Below are 13,093 nucleotides of genomic sequence, written 5' to 3'. Positions count from 1 at the left end.
AAATATATTTTACATAAGTAAAGGGTGATGTATGCTTTTAATAAATTATTTAAAATTGTATTTTGAGACGTATCAGGCTTTGGGCAAAGGGGTTCAATCTTTTTGCAATAATTTTCATAATCTCGTGTACCTCGGATTATTTTGCAATAGCCTAGAGTTGATTACATTTTTGAAGAGTAACAATATTATGCATTTTTTTCAAGCCGTATAACTTACATTTTGAATTTAGAAGACTCTAAAACTTTTTTAGATTGAATAAAATAAATTATATGTTTTTTTCTATAATACTAGCCTATACTATACAATTATTCTGTATGAGTATGAGCATGTGCTTTGTAGCAAATAAAATTAATTTATCTTATTAATGATTTATTATCATTTCCGTCATACCAGTATGTAGGCTAACAATAACTTTCCAAGTTATCATGTTCTTATTTGGATAAATCGAATAATAATAGATAATTACATACTATAATAATTATAATGGATTTTAATAGTAGTCAGTGCCGGTTGCACTACAGCTGGTTGAATTTTAACCGTGATTAATTTAAATTATTTTAAATTTATATATCCTCTATATTCATAATGATCTATTTATCTGTTAATTCTGTTACTCAGTTCGGTGATACCATGGAATGTGCAACACAATTATCTACGATAAATTCTCAGTTAAAAAGTTGTCTGCATATCGATTACTCTGATATTTACTATCAAGTTTTATAGATCTCGATTGAAGATTCGATTTTAATTGAGAAAAAATGTAATATTACAAATGTCATAATTATTATATTATTATGATTGTAGTATTTTGTCAATAAATTACATACTATAATAATTATAATGGATTTTAATAGTAGCCTAGTCAGTGGCGGTTGCACTACAGCCGTTTAAATTTTAAATGTGATTAATTCCACGAGAACCAATCAGAGAAGCTGTCTTTTCAAAAATGCCTTCTCTGTTTGGTTCTCGTGGAATTAATCACAATTAAAATTTAACCGCTGTTGTGCAACCAGGCCTAGGTGATATTCAAGTCAATAATGTGTATTATTGTGAGTATATAAGAATGCCACATTGAATTACGCGGCCTTCATGAATATAAAGGTGAAAATAACATGTACTTTATTTAAACTCAATGTACTTTATTTTTTAGGCCTGGGATTACCAATATACTTTATTTTTCATAAAAAAAGGTGGCAACCCTGCTGTTGATTGTCAGCTGCCGCTCCGTTGGCTGTTGACGATGCGCTGCGCACCAATTGTGCGTGGAAGTCAATGTGCGACGGATCGATGTGTGCGGCGAACAGCGAGGCATTATTTGTGCGCTGAAACACGCGCACAACCAACTGAATCAGAAACCACAAGATATATCTAAAAACACACACATCTTATAAAGAAATACAAGATTATTATTGAATAATTTTTTAGACACATCTTATAGAAAGCAAAAACAATAATGTTATCATGGAATCTTCTTTGATTTTATGAAATACCTCATGAGAAAACAGATCTGATTCAATCAATGACTAAGGCTCGACTCACACTACCACGACTCGAATTGTACGACTCCAGTCGAGGAGACTCTAGTCTCCCGACCTTATGGCTCAACTAGGGTTGCCACCTTTTTTTATGAAAAATAAAGTATATTGGTAATCACAGGCCTAAAAAATAAAGTACATTAGGTTTGAATGAAGTACATGTTATTTTTACCTGTATATTCAAAAAGGCCACGTAATTCAATGTGGCATTCTTATATTCTCACAAGAATACACATTATTGACTTGAATATCACCTAGGCCTGGTTGCACAACAGCTGGTTAAATTTTAATTGTGATTAATTCCACGAGAACCAAACAGAGAAGGCATTTTTGAAAAAAACAGCTTCTCTGATTGGTTCTCGTGGAATTAATCACATTTAAAATTTAACCGGCTGTAGTGCAACCGCCACTGACTACTATTAAAATCCATTATAATTATTATAGTATGTAATTTATTGACAAAATACTACAATCATAATAATATAGTCTAATAATTATGACATTTGTAATATTACATTTTTTCTCAATTAAAATCGAATCTTCAATTCGAGATCTATAAAACTTGATAGTAAATATCAGAGTAATCGATATGCAGACAACTTTTTAACTGAGAATTTATCGTAGATAATTGTGTTGCACATTCCATGGTATCACCGAAACTGAGTAACAGAATTAACAGATAAATAGATCATTATAAATATAGAGGATGTATAAATTAAAAATAACAGTTTCGAAATAAAGTTCTATTGAGAACAAATGTAAAATGTAAATTCTAAACTTGTGATTTGTAATTTTTTGGAATTTAATATCGGTGACGTGTTCGTAGCGTTGACACTGGTTTTGAGGTGAGGCTTTACTCTGTACTTGTTAGGCTCTCTCTAAAAAATGGTGGCTGGCTATGTGTTCTGGTTTTGTGTTCTCTGAATATTTTTCTGTTTAAGTGAATTTTTAATGTTTTAAATTGAGTTTTGAACAGTTTTATGGTGTTCTAATTTTGTATAAAATTGTTTTGTGTGTTTACAAGCCTATAGCCATTGTTTTTCAACTATATAAATGGATAAGTATTTAGCTTGTAATGATGTTAGATGCTTAAGTGTGTAAGGTATTGTTTGTGGATTTCTGTTGTATATTGCCAAAATTCTTCTGGAGATTATAAGTTGGTTTGCTCTGAAAATTGGATTTCTCATTCATATGCGATAGATCCATTCATAGTTTATCAAGAATCTACCATTTTGGAGCCGATAACTTCCTGTAGGTTAATAGGTGTAAAATGCTATCCAACCTATTTAGGAGAAATTGGTAGCATGGCAAATGGTACGCCCTGGTGTGGGACTCGAACTACAAAATATATCCTTGGTTATAAAAAAATATTAGTAGGCTGATGTCTTGATAGGTTATGAATGGTATGCTGCTGAATGGGAGGTCAGTTCTGGAGTGGTCAAGTTCTAATGAATAGATCAGTGCATATTACAAAATGGCAAACATTAAAATTGATCAAAATCTTATAGCAATCTTAACACAAATGTTTGATAGACAAAATGCTAGGTTTGATGAGCAAAATGCTAAGATTGATGAGCAAAGTGCTAATTGATTGATAATTTGAAACAAGATCAAAGTGGGATCTAGGTTTGATGATATGAAGCAAGAATGTACTAGTATAAGACTAGAGCAGGTTAGTATGAACCTTCTATTAAAAGATACACATGAAACATTGATAGATAATCATGAAGATGAAAGCAAATTGAAGCAGGATGATAGTAGTGTTAAGATACAAGATCAATTATTTCAAATTTCAGCAGTGGCGGCTCGTGGCTATTATAGATGGTGAAGGAATATGATAGCAAACAATAGCAAAACCCCTACCCCAAACTCAACGCACCCCCCCACCCCCAAATACTGTTCTAATGTACCAACTGTACCTCATAACATATTTAATTGAGACGTTCTCCAACAAACAGATTCAGAAAATTTGTTTTTATCCAATTTTAAAATAAATCAGTTGCTATGAAAATTTCTTCTCTTTCATCCAATATACAATAATATTGGAAATGATGAGAAACAATCACTTGAAAAATAGAATAATTGATTCAAGGCAAAAACATTTTGTTGACTCACCAATTTCCAGTCCTCATCTCTTGAAAATCAAATCAATCCTTGATCTTTCAAGGCAGAAAAACGGTCAATCAGATCATCTTCCAATGGTGTAGTCTCACTTAGCTTTTTGAGAAGCTCCTTCTCAATAGAAATCAGAGCTAATGACGAAAGTCTCTGCTGTGAAATGGTGTTTCTTAAATACGTTTTTAGTCTTTTGAGACACGAGAAACTACGTTCCACAGAGGCGCTTGTTGATGGTAACGTTAACACCAAACAGAATAGTTTGTAGACTTCTTGAAACACGTCTTCATGCACATTGTTTTCCCTCATACGGTGAATTATTGTCTGAGATGATTGAGTGTACAAGGATTCATCCCTATAAAAAAGTTCCAGTTCATTCTTCAGACGTTCCTTCCTGAATATCAATGGGTAACTTTCAACCAGATTTTTCAACTCTTCTGCAGGGAATTTGTTCTTGTGAAGATGAAATTTATTACTGTCCGTTAATGATACAAAAATTATTTTTGACAAATCTTGGAAGCGTGTATTAAACTCCATGATCACATTGTCCAGAATTTCATAATAAAGAATTTTGTAGTTATGGAAAATGTCTTTTTCTGATGGAGGTTTGAACTTTCTACTCCCATGTTCATTGTCGAGAGGTGTTTTTTCTACAGCTTAACTGAACAACTGATTGTAAATATCATCATTTCTTTTATTATTTATCAAGTGCACAGTATCGCGAATTTTCACTGAACATTAATTTATATCCAATGATTTTTTCTGTATAACCTCAAACAGAATGTCTGTTGTTGAGAATATGTCATCAAAAATAACCATGAGGAAGGTAAATTCAAAGTCATTCAATTGTTCAAAAAACCAACAGCTTGACACATGGAGGACGAATCAGAATTTGAATTATCTCTTATAGCTATAAAAACATCCTTCAGTTGATCCCAGTTTTCAACTATTGCAGATACAACTCTGGAGTTTGAAGACCACCTAGTATCTCCAGCTGATGGAATATGCTTACCAATCATTTCAAATAATAAGAACGCTTTGATGACTGGTGAAAAAAGTCGAAAATCCACTCAGTGTTGCAAAAAAATACGGCATTTTGTGATTCTTCGAGTCAAACTCTGTTGCAATACTAAATTTAAACGATGAGCCATACAATGCACAAAAAGAGCTTGTGGAGCAACTTCTTTGATTTTTTTTTGAAGTCCATTCAAATGGCCAGACATGACACTTGCTCCGTCATAGCACTGTCCTATCAATTTCTTCTCAAAATTTGATGGTTGCAACACTTCTTTTGAAACTTCAAACAATCCATGAGCAGTTCGATCAGGGGAAACATTGTGGAATCCCAAGAACCTCTCGACTAGTCTTCCATCAATTGCCACGTATCTTAAAATTATTGAACATTGACAAAATTGACTTATGTCTGTTGAATCATCAACTTCCAAAGAGAAGAAAGAAGTACCTTCAATCTCTTTACAAATATTTTGGTTTATATGGTCAGCTATACACTCTATAACCTCATTTTGTATTGTCTTTGAATCACCAATAAATACAGCTTTCACTTTTTCAAATTGTCTTTTCACTTCATCGGGACTATTTTCTAAAAATAGACTGAAAAGTTCTTTGAAATTACCACGATTTAGAGAAGTATTGCTTTCGTCGTTGCCGCGGAAAGGTAATTCCTGTTTTCCTAGGAATAGCATGGTTCGAACGACAATTTTTAATAACAGCCTGTTTAACCTGACATTTTCATTGTAATTGGCCACAAATAATCTCGATGATTCTTGAAGAGCATCACCTATTCTATCAAGGTTTGTTTTCAATTGTTTATACTGTAGCATTGATTTCAAATGTTCAGCAGAATCGGAATCTTATGTAGAGATCTGGATACATTTGTAAAATCTTGGAAACCTGTATAAGTCCATGATGTTTTCTTCGTGCTTACAAGCAAGCAGGGCCAACAAAACAATGAATTCAGATGAAAAACTGCCACATAACCATTATATTCACTGTACCATGACTTTTTGAAATGAACAGTAAAGCACTTGCCTGAGGGTCGATTTATTTTTTTGTCTACATTTAAAGTGGTGTAGGACGAAAATCATCACAGCTCAACAAATCTTTTTTGTCTTCTTCTTTCCAATGATTGAATGGAGTTTCTAATAGACTACACACTAAATCATTACGCACTTCCATTTTAAAACGCACCAAATCAACTTCTAATCTGAACTAAAGGCTAAAGACATCATAACTTTATGGAACTGCATAACACTAGAACATAACCTAAAAAGCGTTTCCGCGCTGCTTCAGCTTGAGTCGAGTAGCTTGGAAAGTAGATAGGTCGGTCAACATGCAGGACGGTCAACCGGTTACACCCCTAGTTAGTCGAACATAGAAATTGAAGGACTAGCCAGAGCCTGTCACCAGCTTCGCTACACCCACTGTTGCCAAGTTGCGTTGTCATGGTAACCGGTCTATTTCACTCGTAAAACCAATTTGAATTCAATCGCGACGTGAAAGACTAGACTACTCTCGCAAAATTCCTTCACTTGAATGCTTGAATCGACAACACAGTAGCCTACACAACAGTACAGTTTGGCGCTCGGCCGCTCTTCCCTTCTGCATTGTAATATCAACTCTGAAAGCTGATAGTTTAGAATTGCTAACAATAAAAAAAGCACATATTTCACGATATTTTCAATATTGAAATTTTACTTTATTTTCAAAATTATAGGTGAAAATTCTCTTCATCTCGTCACCTGGCCGGCCGCCCCTGATATTTATTTGAAATCTGACAGTGTCGGCCACTCTAATAACCTGAAATGTTTTGATCTCCTTGTACTTTATTGAGCAAAATAAAGTATTTTTGCTTACTTTATCTTGCTTACAAAGTATAAAGTACAAGACCTCCAATTAAAGTACAATACTTTATTATATAGTATGGGTGGCAACCCTATGTATGAGCGTGTGCTTTGTAGCAAATAAAATTCATTTATCTAATTAATGATTTATAATCATTTCCATCATACAGTATGTGGCCCCCAGAACCATAACTTTCCAAGTATCATGTTTTATTTGGATAAGTCGAATAATAATAGATATTACATACTATAATAATTATAATGGATTTTAATAGTAGTCAGTGCCGGTTGCACTACAGCCGGTTAAATTTTAACCGTGATTAATTCACAGCAGCTTGGACGGATCGGATTTCAGGAATAAACAAAACGGCAAGAAAAAACGTAATGATTCGGTATTTGGAACATGGAATGTGAGGACAATGTTGAGAGCAGGAAAAATGAATGAAATTGCTGAAGAATATTGAAATATGGTTGATTTGTTTGCATTGCAAGAGGTGAGATGGAAAGGCCAAGGAAGAATTGATAAAAGCAACTACTCTGTCATGTATAGTGGTCCAGAGCAACGAACTGGGATGTTCGGAACAGGGTTCATTGTGGCTAAGAAATTGAGAGGAGCCCTGATGGAGTTCGAAGCATTAAATGAGAGAATGTGTCGAGTACGCCTTAAGGAAAATTCAGAAATGTTTCTGTCCTTTCAGTCCATGCTCCCACGAACGAGAAAAATATGCTGTGAAAAAGAAGTATTCTATGAACAATTGGAAGAAGTATGTGCTGAAATATCTAAATATGATCAATTGATCTTATGGGAGATTTCAATGTCCCGATTGGAAAGGAGAGTTACTTACAACAAGTGGCAGGGAAGTATACTCTGCATGAAAAAAGAAATGAGAATGGGTTTCTTCTTGGTCAGTTTACCATCAGAAATGACATGCAAATTAGGAGCACTCAATTCCCACATAAGAGAATTCATCTTGGAACTTGGAAATCACCAGATGCAACAACAATCAATCAGATTGATCACGTGATAGTTGACTCCCGTAATGCCATCATCAACATTGATGTAAGAAGCTGTAGGGGACCTAACTGTGACTCTGACCATTTCATTGTGAAGGTAGTAGTGAGACAGAGGCTGTCAATGGTAGGTAAACAAAAGGTTATGCCTATAAGATGGGATGTGGGAAGGCTAAAGAGTGGAAGAGTCCGTAGTGAATACCTCAGATTAATACAGGAAAAAACTTTGAGCTCTTCAGAAACAGATGGTGTTGAAGAAGTATGGACAAAGCTAGCCAATGGCCTGAAGGAAGCAGCAAATGAAGCAATTGGTCAGAAAGGATGGAAAAGGAATGAGGGATGGTACGATAATGAGTGCAGGGAAGCAATTAGAGAGAAGAATGAAGCCAGATCTCGAATGATGCAACGAGAAAAAGAAGAAAATTATGAAGATTACAAGGAAAAACGAAGAAATGCCAATAGAATATGCAGGACAAAGAAAAGAGAGGCTTTGAACAAACAGTTAGAGGAAATTGAAAGCTTATATAAACAGAATGATACGAAAAGTTCTATAAAGCAATGGAAAGAATAAATAAAGATATAGACCAAGAATTATTTCATGCAAAGACAAAAGAGGGAGAGTTTGAATGAAGAGGATAATATCATGGAGAGATGGGCAGAGCATTTCAGAGAACTGTTAACAGTAACAGATAACAATGAGGAGAATGTATATGAAGGAACAGGGGAGCCCTTAGTATTGAAGCGGAGTTTGTTGCAGGGCCAACATTAGAGGAAACAGAAATGGCTGTAAAGCACCTAAAGAATGGAAAGGCAGGTGGCCAGATAATAATCGGCAGGAATGATAAAGTATGGTGGTGATGACACAGTCAAGAGAATACATGAGCTGATAAGTATGATATGGAGGGATGAAACTATGCCTCAAGATTGAACATAGGTATTATATGTCGGTTTATAAAAAGGGCGATAAACTGGACTGTAATAACTATCGGGAATAACTCTCCTCAGTGTAGCTTATAAAGTCTTATCAAGTATTCTTAACAATAGAATAAGGCCTACACAGAACAAGTGCTTGGAGAATATCAATGCGGATTCCGGCCAGAAAGGGCAACAGCAGATCAAATCTTTACAATCCGGCAAATCGCGGAAAAGTTTTATGAGCATGACCTGGATTTACATATTTTATTTATTGACTTCAAGCAAGCTTCGATAGCATAGTGAGAAGTGAGCTATGGAAAACATTGGGGCAATACGCCTTACCAAAAAAGCTCATTAGTCTAGCAAAAATGACAATGAGTAGGACTGCAGCAATGGTCAAAATTGGTAATAGAAGGAGCAGCACTTTTGAATTTAACACAGGTGTCAAACAAGGCGATGGACTATCTGCAATCCTATTCAATATTGCATTGCATAGAGCTATTGAAGGATTAGACAGGGGAAATATTTTCCACCGAATGTATCAGGTATGTGCATATGCGGACGATGTAGCAAAATTGCAAGAAGAAAAGATGTCCTACAGGAAACGTATTTGTTGCTAGAAAGAGAGGCGAATAAGATTGGCTTGATAGTGAATGAAAGAAAAACGAGGTACATGAAAATATCAAGTAGTCAAGCAAGAAGAGTTCCACAAAACCTCCGAATTGGAAATAAAATCTTTCAAGGTGTAAGGAACTTCAGCTACTTGGGGGTTGAACTAATAACGAGAACAAGATGGGTTACAGCATAAAGCAAAGAGTATTGGCTGGAAATGGAGCATACTTCAGTAACATGAAACTTTTGAAGAACAGGCTCATATGTAGAAACACAAACTTAAAATATATGAGAGCCTAATTCGACCTGTTGTAACGTACGGCTGTGAATCTTGGACGTTAACGAAAGAAGACAAAAACCATTTAGGCGTTTTTGAAAGGAAAATCCTAAGAAAGATTTATGGTCCAGTTAAAGAAGGAGAGGAGTGGAGGAGAAGAACTATTCAGAGCTCGAGGCATTGATAAAAGGCCGAAATATTGTAAAATTTATTAAGGCACAGCGGCTTAGATGGTTTGGACATATCTGTAGAATGAACGAAAACAGAATGCCTGAAATAATATTCAAGGAGAGGCTACATTCAAGAAGAAAGATAGGAAGGCCGAGAATAAGATGGGAAGATGAAGTGAGAGACGATCTCCAAAAAATGGGATATAGAGGATGGAGACAATAACAGAGGACCGAGAAGCGTGGAGAGCTGTAGTGGAGGCGGCCAAAGCTCATATTGGGCTGTAGTGCTGAAAAAAAAAAAATTCATGAGAACCAATCAGAGAAGCTGTCTTTTCAAAAATGCCTTCTCTGTTTGGTCTCGTGGAATAATCACGATTAAATTTAACTGGCGTTGTGCAACCAGGCCTAAGTGATATTCAAGTCAATAATGTGTATTCTTGTGAGTATATAAGAATGCCACATTGAATTACGCGGCCTTTTTGAATATACAGGTAAAAATAACATGTACTTTATTTTTTAGGCCTGTGATTACCAATGTACTTTATTTTTCATAAAAAAGGTGGCAACCCTAGGTATTGTATACAAAAAGGAATTGTTCGTTTAATAGTATGGGATAGAATTATATTGTTGAATATTACTTTTGATATCTCACCTTTAGATATACATACAAGCTCTTCCACAGAGTCAATTTTTTCTCATAGGTCTCTTTTGTTTGTTGATTTGTTAGAAACTTGTTCCAGACAGCTTTCGATAGCTAAAAAAAAATAGATTAAAATTTTAATAGAACTTACTTAAAACATTCATTTTTTTATTTATTTGGAGTACTTATAGATGCTGACTGTATTATGAATCTTTCTATATACTAGCCGTCAGGTTCGCTTCGCTCGCCATATCCATCTAGCAGGGGGGCTCCGCCCCCTGGACCCCCGACTGGATCGTCGAAGAATGAGATCAGCAGGCGAGCGATTGAGCATTTCTATCATATGTTAGGACGATCCAGTCGGGGGTGCAGAATGCAGCCGCTCCCGTCGATTTCAAACAACAAATCAATTTTTTGTCTTGATCGTCCCAATTTCCCGTTTGAGCTACAAGGTCGATGTTTTGTAGAAACTCTCGTACATTTTGGGTGCTTGATTCACCTGAGAAATTTTTAATGAGTAATTGTAATCCTAAATCTTTTTGCTTCACCACCTGCCTAGTGTTACTGTTACTTCCGGAAACCTGATTTCGGGCAGCGTCCCAGTTGATTTGTTCTGTCAATTCCCTGTTCTGTTGTCTTAATCTTGCTATCTCCTCCCTCTCCATGGTCGTCTCGTTCTGATCTTCCGAATCTGACATGATTGTGGATAGGTGGCAACTATTCTCTTTATCTATCTACTCCGAATTGAAGGGTGAATTTGAAGGGTCACTTGAATTGAATCAGAGTTCAACTAAAATCAGAGTTAATTAACTCAAATTAATTCTCTTAAATCAATCAATCAAATAGTCAAAAATTCCTAACAGTGCATCGATCATTTCAATAAGCATTGAGAACACATTGTGTGCATAATGGTTGAAACTTGGCATAAGGTCAATTATGATTGATACAAGCTCTTCAATGAATTCGGCGACATTGTATGATAATAATCTACGACCATTAGGCATTTTTTCAGCCTAATCCCACCGCTGGGGCCACCAAATAATGTAACTGAACTGGCGGTAGATCGGTAGCGGGCCCAACCAGTTCGGACATAAACTTAAACCTAGTTAGGAGGTCGGCCCAGTCCTGCCTATACGACACTGGAGAGGCCCTCTAAGCTTAAGTGGGTTGAAATCTCGACTCAAGCTGAAGCAGCGCGGAAACGCTTTTTAGGTTATGTTCTAGTGTTATGAACTATGAACTGTTTTCTGTTCAGTGTTTGTAGCCAGATTTATGCAGTTCCATAAAGTTATGATGTCTTTAGCCTTTAGTTCAGATTAGAAGTTGATTTGGTGCATTTTAAAATGGAAGTGCGTGATGATTTAGTGTGTAGTCTATTAGAAACTCCATTCAATCGTTGGAAAGAAGAAGACAAAAAAGATTTGTTGAGCTGTGATGATTTTCGTCCTACACCAACTTTAAATGTAGACAAAAAAATAAATCGACCCTCAGGCAAGTGCTTTACTGTTCATTTCAAAAAGTCATGGTACAGTGAATATAAATGGTTATGTGGCAGTTTTCATCTGAATTCATTGTTTTGTTGGCCCTGCTTGCTTGTAAGCACGGAGAAAACATCATGGACTTATACAGGTTTCCAAGATTTTACAAATGTATCCAGATCTCTACATAAACATTCCGATTCTGCTGAACATTTGAAATCAATGCTACAGTATGAACAATTGAAAACAAACCTTAATAGAATAGGTGATGCTCTTCAAGAATCATCGAGATTATTTGTGGCCAATTACAATGAATATGTCAGGTTAAACAGGCTGTTATTAAAAATTGTCGTTCGAACCATGCTATTCCTAGGAAAACAGGAATTACCTTTCCGCGGCCACGACGAAAGCAATACTTCTCTAAATCATGGTAATTTCAAAGAACTTTTCAGTCTATTTTTAGAAAATAGTCCCGATGAAGTGAAAAGACAATTTGAAAAAGTGAAAGCTGTATTTATTGGTGATTCAAAGACAATACAAAATGAGGTTATAGAGTGTATAGCTGACCATATAAACCAAAATATTTGTAAAGAGATTGAAGGTACTTCTTTCTTCTCTTTGGAAGTTGATGATTCAACAGACATAAGTCAATTTTGTCAATGTTCAATAATTTTAAGATACGTGGCAATTGATGGAAGACTAGTCGAGAGGTTCTTGGGATTCCACATGTTTCCCCTGATCGAACTGCTCATGGATTGTTTGAAGTTTCAAAAGAAGTGTTGCAACCATTAAATTTTGAGAAAAAATTGATAGGACAGTGCTATGACGGAGCAAGTGTCATGTCTGGCCATTTGAATGGACTTCAAAAAAAAAATCAAAGAAGTTGCTCCACAAGCTCTTTTTGTGCATTGTATGGCTCATCGTTTAAATTTAGTATTGCAACAGAGTTTGACTTGAAGAATCACAAAATGCCGTATTTTTTTTGCAACACTGAGTGGATTTTCGACTTTTTTTCACCAGTTATCAAAGCGTTCTTATTATTTGAAATTGATTGGTAAGCATATTCCATCAGCTGGAGATACTAGGTGGTCTTCAACTCCAGAGTTGTATCTGCAATAGTTGAAAACTGGGATCAACTGAAGGATGTTTTTATAGCTATAAGAGATAATTCAAATTCTGATTCGTCCTCCATGTGTCAAGCTGTTGGTTTTTTGAACAATTTGAATGACTTTGAATTTACCTTCCTCATGGTTATTTTTGATGACATATTCTCAACAACAGACATTCTGTTTGACGTTCTACAGAAAAAATCATTGGATATAAATTATTGTTCAGTGAAAATTCGCGATACTGTGCACTTGATAAATAATAAAAGAAATGATGATATTTACAATCAGTTGTTCAGTAAAGCTGTAGAAAAAACACCTCTCGACAATGAACATGGGAGTAGAAAGTTCAAACCTCCATCAGAAAAAGACA

This window comes from Nilaparvata lugens, chromosome 9, assembly GCF_014356525.2.
Source record: "Nilaparvata lugens isolate BPH chromosome 9, ASM1435652v1, whole genome shotgun sequence".
NCBI classification, from domain to species: domain Eukaryota; kingdom Metazoa; phylum Arthropoda; class Insecta; order Hemiptera; family Delphacidae; genus Nilaparvata; species Nilaparvata lugens.
Note: the sequence above shows the minus strand (reverse complement) of the source record.